This window comes from Anastrepha ludens, chromosome 4 (genome assembly GCF_028408465.1).
Source record: "Anastrepha ludens isolate Willacy chromosome 4, idAnaLude1.1, whole genome shotgun sequence".
In the NCBI taxonomy this organism is placed as follows: Eukaryota; Metazoa; Arthropoda; class Insecta; order Diptera; family Tephritidae; genus Anastrepha; species Anastrepha ludens.
The window spans coordinates 67,673,221-67,681,197 of NC_071500.1; positions in this window are offsets into that span (position 1 = coordinate 67,673,221).

The following is a 7,977-nucleotide window of genomic DNA, read 5'->3' on the forward strand; positions in this document are numbered from 1 at the left end:
CTGCTCTTGTCGGCGCTCACTGTGTTATACACAAGCTTATTTGTATTGACTTGTATGTAATCAGTTTTATCGCAATGACAATCTTTATCGCACTGACAATCTCGGCTCGGCTTTCAGCGCTCACTCTGGTCGCACCCTAAGTGTGTATTTGAGCAATACAGTTCTCTCTCGACGAACAAAACTAACACTTTATCTTATCATACCCGCCGTATTGTATGGCGCAAAAGCTTGGACGATGACATCATCCGATGAGGCGTCCTTTGGAGTGTTTGAAAGAAGACTTATACGGCATTTTTTTTAATTTTGTGTATGTCAGCAACGGTGAGTAGCGCAGGCGATGGCCCGATGAGCTGTATGAGCTTTACGATGATATAGACATAGCGCAGCGAATAAAGATCCAGTGGCTACGTATTGTAGGTCATGCCATCTGAATGGGTACAAATGTTCCGACTCTGAAAGTATTCGACCGGTACCAGCTGGTGGTAGCAGAGGAAGAGGAAGGTCAATTTTGTCTTGGAGAGATCAGGTGGAGAAGGACTTGGCTTCACTTGGGGTTTCCAACTGGAACCGTTTATAACGAGAAAGAAACGACTGTCGCTTTTTGTTAAACTCAACCTAAATCACGTAAGCGGTTAAGAAGTGTAGTTACTCAACACGAACAAACACTAGACTAATTATGCCGAAGAGAGACTAGTCCCGTCCAGAGAATCGAATCTTTTTTTTACGGGTGTTAAAGTTTCAACATTTGAGTTAATTTATCAAAAATATTATGCATAAAAGAACTTGAAATTTTTAACTCTTAACTCCTACTTAAAAGAGCATTCTTGACCCATTCTCGAAGAAGCTATAATGAAAGGTAATTTTACGGGGGATCGCTAAAGCAAAAACTCGTACGTGTTAAGACAAATGCGTTTTTTTTTTTTGTTTTTTAAGGAGGTTGAAATCAAAATGTCAGAAACATCTCAAAGGTGCCGTCACACCAATGGTATGTGAGGCACGCTCCCACTAATACTCTAACAATCCTCCACCTCGGCTAGTTCTACCCTGGGACCACAAAAGTATAACTTCTGGATAGAGCCGCGTTTATGTCCGAAGACACAACAGGTACCCGCGTCCAAGTTCCTCTCCTGTAGGCGTATGAAGGCTATACACCGTCGATAGTCTCAATTACTCCCACTATGTTTATATATAGGTGGTCCAAAGTAAAGAAGGCATCGGAAAGCTTGCAGTAGTGTTATCTTATTTCACTACCGTCTTGTCTGCTGTATGATACTGTATTGAGTGTTTCACTCAAACGTCTGTGCTTGGTGTCAGTTCGTCAGAGACTGCCCGCCTTCTCTGTTGCTGAAATGCTTTGCGTTCCCAATCAATATGGCGAAGTCGCGTCATAATCTTACTTGCAAACGTTTGCGTTGCCTCCCACTTACCGCTGGTTGCGCACATATCTCGTATGAGGGTGCTGGAGGACGGTTGATGACACAGGGCGTGCTCCAGTTTAGCTCGTTCCTCTCTAAAGAGACAAGTGCGTAAGAAAGCTTAGTTTACGCTAATGCTTCATACAGATACATTACGAACACTTACACCTATGATTGGTTTGTGCGGAAGACAATTTTTAGACCTTCTGTACTGTTGAGGATGAATTTTACATTTTATGAAAAAAAAAAATTCCCACATCACCTTTGTACTTCTCTAATCCACTTCTAGAGTTTTCTTTTTAGCTAAATTCCTTTTTTAGCTAAATTATAAATGCAGCGATGAATACCTAAAACGATAAGGTCTTGATAAGTTGATACAGGAGGTATAAAATGTCAGTTTCTAAAGAACTTTTAGTGTCTTCGATGTGTAGATGCATCTTTTTCTAGCATTACTTTCTCCCTTTTCCCTTTAAATATTTCTTCGATAAGTTGAGTAACATTTTTGCAAAAATTCTGGACTGGTTTGTAAAATTTTGTGGACTGGGAATCTAATATAGCAAAAAAATTTCAGACGCAAGCTTTCAAATTACCGATACGCGTATATTTTTTTGTCCCCTGCACAAGACTCCAATGTCGGATTCTTGTTGTTTTGGGAAAAGTTCGATTTGGTCGTACAGTGCGATAAATATGTATGCATGCATGTAATTTGAAGTAGGGCTTTTGCTACAGTGTGATTATTCAGTGGCATGTGTGAGGTCATTGAACGTCTCGAAAGCGTACACGCATAAGAGGGGTAACTGATTAGTTTTCAATGAAATCCACTTCACACAAATGGGTTGGTGCATGATTACCATATGGAAATGCACGGGCTCGAAACCTCAGACACGAAACTTCAAAAGATAGAAAACGTTTTTTGTAATAGCGGAGGCTCCTCAGTGGGCAGTGGCAAGCCTCCGAGAGTATTCCTGCAATGAAAAAGAAGTTTCAGCGAGAATTTTCAGTTTTCGTTGACATAGTAAATTTCTGGTTCCGGAGATAACTATAAATGAACCAAATAAAAAAAGTAGGTATTATTTATACTAACAGTGAGTCAGACAGTCACAGATGGGACGTCGTTAAGTACCTTATGTCGTGGTATTATCAACTGCCCCTCGTATATGCAAGTACCATATGTAAGTACCCACGATCAACTGTTGGAAATGAAGAGCTTTAATGTTAGATATGTCCAAACATGCCTACATATTTGTAATTATATACATATAAGAATATGCATTCGTATGCGCACAACTTTCAAATAAACACAAAACTATACTCGTATGCATATGAACATGTTTAGTATGCAAGTGTATATATGTATATGTAACATACCATAGTATATATGGAGTCATTATTATTTCTCTTCTTACTTCATTGCCGACTAATTATAAGTGGTTCGGTGGATTATTATGCAAACTTGGACACATAAATTAAATTTTAAAGATCCATAAAAATATTTAATTAGGAAGTTTTACCTATTTCCGTTAAAAAGGTGGATTTTAAAATGTGCATAACATAAAATTTCTATTTTAAATTAATTTCTTTGTGGCGCCGTAACCGTTGCAAAATCGAGTGTCGCTTACAAGTTCTGATTTAGCAGGGGTAGAAATTGGATTGTATTAAACAAATGAAAGCTTAATCTATAAACTGATATACGTACATCATGGGCGCAAGCAAAGGAGGGGGAAGTTTGGGATTGGTTAACATTTCTTTGCCATCTTTTCTGTGGACACTTTCTGGTCGATTTCATGCGACAATCGTTATGCCCAAGTATGTATAATTGGACTACGGGCTACGAATATAATTGATAAGACCTTCCTAAAGAGTTTTATAAGCAGTGTCTTGATACCTGGTTAAAATTCATTAACGATGTTAGATTTAATTAAGCGATTATCCAGCTACTTGCCTTCTGTGCAGATTCTGCCTACTGCTGGTTACTTTTAATGAAACCTGTACAGGAAACTATTTTTATACTTGGGAATACTAGAGTAAGTACTTACTATACTGATTCAATGTCTATTTATCCTTCAATAGTCAAGAGCTTTTTTTTAAATAAATCTTGCGTCCTAAGAATGGTAATGAATTTTATTGATGTATACTATGTAAAGGGTTTTCGAATAAGAGGTGTTGTTTTGATATTCAAAGAAAAATGCAATTTTTTAATATAAATGAGCGAATGTTTATTTCATTATAAAGAGGAAGGTTTGCCGTTAATAGCGGAAAATAACATCAGGCAAATGACCCCCACGGTCACGGTTACAGGACAATATCCTTTTCATGAAATTTTTCATAATCGAATTGCATATTGGCTGACCTATGTCCTCGATAGCCCCACGAATTCTATCTTTGAGGTCTTGAATCGACCCTGAGCTGTTGGCGTATATCTTCTCTTTCACGTGGCACCAAAAAAAAAGGCAAATCACAAGATCTCGGTGGCCAATTGTGATCACCTCTTCGAGACATAACACGGCCCGGAAACTTTTCCCGTAAAAGGTCAATGGTTTCGTTGCTTGTGTGACACGTGGCGACGCCTTGTTGAAAATAAACGTTGCCCAGATCAATACCATCCAATTCCGGCTATAAAAAATCGTTAATCCTCTTTCGATAGCGCAACACTGTGGAACAAATTCAGGTTAGCAAAAATTAGGCCCATTCTGAGAGTGGCGGGTGAAAATAGAGGCGAAATTAGAAGACCCGTATCGTGCCGTTTTTTTATGTTAGTTCGAATTTTTTTTTAATCGGCCTTCGAAGTTCGAAATCGGAGCAAAATTGTTTATATGGTTTTTTGGCTATAGCTCGTCGACTAATTGATATTTTTTCAATCTGTAAAAGCCAAATTATTGCTAGAGACCTGTGTAACAATTACAATTTTTGAAAAAATTGATTTCGAAAATTTTTGTGGTACTTATGAAACAATATACTGAAAATCGGCATTTGAGTGCAAACTTCGAAGGCCGATTAAAAAAGAATTCGAACTAACATAAAAAAACGGCGCGATACGGGTCTTCTAATTTCGCCTCTATTTTCACCCGCCACTCTCAGAATGGACCTAATTTTTGCTAACCTGAATTTGTTCCACAGTGCAATCCATTCACCAATAACACCTGTTATTGGAAAACCCTTCATATGTAGGCCTTAAAGGTCACTGCAGCCTGAGGTATCATTTAAATAATATTGGTGTATCTGGTCTGCCGCTTCTGCGAAATCGACAGCGAAAGCTCAGAACGGATGCTTTATGAATGTCCTACATTAGGCAGACAAAGACTTCACCACTTTGGTGGTGCCAATTGTGGTAAAATTAAAAAAAAGCCTAAAACTATAGGGTTACAAAAATAGGCCTTGCACAATACATAGATCAACTCTTAATAATATCAACTTCTAATAATAATAATAATAATATATATGTAAGCCTTTTGGGTCTTGTACGGTCATAGGTTGCCAAACCTGGTTTTTCAAATTAAGTGGTTTGAGGTAGTTAGAATTTTCCAAAAATTGGATTTTTTTTTTACATTTTCTTAAGAATAATATCTTCAAAATATTGTAGTAAAATTTGAAGTGAATCCGACAAATACTTTTCGAGTTATTCAACAATTAACAAAGGGCGTATAACTCAATAATAAATCGATAGCAAAACTTTAAATGCGTTTTTCTCAAAACTATGTGTTTTGAATTGGTGGTCATTGTAATTTAAAAACCGCTTGGTAGATTTCAATAAAATTTATACTGCTTTTGGAAAACATAAAAAGCTCGTGCCTGATCGAAGGATTTTTTTTTTCAGACATTTTTTTTTTTTCAACGATTAATTGTCGGTTTTTTTCTCGAAAATCTGAAAATTATTTCCTGAGGCTGCCATATTGTTAATTTTGAAAATTTTGAAAAAAAGCTTCGAACTGGCACAAGATTATCTATTAATAAAACAAATTTCTCTTGACCGATTGATTTTAGTTTTTAGATCTCCAAAGTCTTGTGATGATCACGGCAAGGGACTTCTGGAAAAACGGGCTCCACACAAACAGCGATAACTTTTACAACTATTATTATTTTTTTAATTCTGCTAAAGTCAAGTTGAAACATGATGTATTAATGATATGTTTTTATTTTTGTAAAATAAAGCAATTTACTAGCAAAGAACAAAATTTAAAATGATTAATGCAGTCTGTCTTGAATATTTATGTCAAGTTTCTTATGACTTAGTTCGAATGTCACTTTCATTTTATCACAACGAGCGCTTGAATCATGTGAACCCGACATGATGCTTTATGCAACAGAGTATTATCGGCTTATGAAGAAAACGTATGGATTATTCATACGGAAGTACACACACGATTTTTAAGCTTTATTTTCTTTTTCTTTTCATTTATGCATATAAATACATTTATAAGTGCACATTTGATGATAAGGAGGGAAATCGCACATATGTACGTGGTTAAATAGAACAAGCTAAATTTAGGATCGACAATATCAAGTGGTAGACGCATCCATGTGCACTTACTTATACATATACATACGCTTGGCAAGCAGTAATGGGATTTTGGTTCGGACTGTGAACATAAAATCGGAATCAAGTTTTTGCTAGTGGAGTTATGGAATAACATTAAGGCATACACAGCAAATTGGAGTAGACATCTGTAATGAATGCGTAATGCTCAGGCTTTAATATCCACAGGAAGTGGTCTACAGGTGCACTTAGTCTAAGCGGCTTCAATTCGTATAATGTGGCGCGTCTCTCTCAACCACTACAAACTGATTCTCCACGTCTCCCCGGCTCTTCCGAGCTCACCAAAGCAGCATTACTCCCACCTTCTTTCTTCTCCACAGTGGTGATGGCCTAGCATTTGTAGTTCACCATATATCGTCCGATATCGTCTTATCAATGTAGACATCGACTTTAGAATGCCAGGGAATATCTGTCCGGTCAGGCATTGCTTGGACCGAAATATTCAATATGTATATACTCCCAAATGCTACCCGGCAGAATATCACCATGAGGTTAGTGTCCTTATCAGGGGTGAAAACCATTTGGTAGTTAGTGACTTTAATGTGTACCCCTATCTTTGGCATTTAAGCCTGCCCAATGGACGTAGGGGATAACTTCTGACAGAGCAAAGTAAATGACAACACCACCAGGGTAGTGAATAGCTGCGTCGGCTCGCCAGATCTAACAACAACAGATCTTGGGTACAATGGGAGTAGCACACATGACGAGGGCCTTCAATCTGTCCTTGGTGACTCTCATCATACCTGATAAGTGGAAAATAGGGAGAGTGGTCCTACTGAAGACTGGGAAACTCGCCAACCAAGAAGGGTCTTATCGACCGATAAGTATTTATATTTCCTTCAATAGTGAACCTACTACCGTTACGAAATCCCTGACTCCAGTTACACGAATATGGCTTCCGTAAACTGCACAGTACCACCACATCACTTATCGCCATAAATATGCGGATAAACCACGGGCTTAAAGTCACTAAGACTGCGGGAAAACTTGCTATCAATTTTTTTTATATATATATACACATATACTTACATATAATTGACGCTTACATATTACGACTTTTTTGGGTGCCTTCTCCGAGCGGCAGACATTTTTCTAAGGTGCTTTTCTATTGCAGAAGTACATTTGGAGGTTTACCACAAGCCAAGGGGCGACTGCTTTTTCCATAATGTGGAGTTTGATGCCCTGAAAATCAAATCTGTGCACTTCCGAATATTTGGCGCCTTGAGAGCTGTTAAAAAAACCAAGTAACGCGAAGCAGAAATGGATCCAATTAGAATCTCATCTTCAAAATCATTCACTGAAGAAATTATTTCATGTCTAATTCATCGAGCAACTATTCGCTTAATTAGAAATAGTGATTCTCATCGTTATTGCATCACAAGAAACTTCGCAAAGAACTTGCACGCAAATAGATGTAAGCTTTAAAAAATGCTGGGATAGTGTGATATTCTCCGATGACACTAAAATGCCACTAAATGCATCAAAACAATTGTTTTTGTAACGGATGATCAGATTGAATTTTTTGGCAGATTACGCGGGACTACTGTCAAACTAAATACATACATTTTTCAGTATTCATTGACTTTTCATCATGGAAAGACTTGCGCCTGAACAACAATGACAAATCGAACAACTATCGTATTAATCAAATCGAGCTCTGTGAAAAGTGGGTGCAGTATGGTGTACATAACCGTCCTGCGTTTTGGTCTTAATGGCACGCTAATAACCAAAGAGCAACCCGAAGCCATGCAAGAACAGCCATTACATCAATTGAAAACAACCGTTTGCGCAGCCTTTAGGCTGAAGGAATCATCTGCCCATATTTCTTCAAAGACGAGGCTGATGCCATTGTAACAGTGAATGGCGAACGCTATCGATAAACGATAAGCGACTTTTTGATGCCGCAAATTGAACCTTGTGATCCCACAAAATTTCTTTCTAAGAAGACGGCGCTACTTGTCATACAGCCCGAGAACCAATGGATTTACTGCGTTATTGTTTCGGTGAGAAATTTACATATCTCTCGTC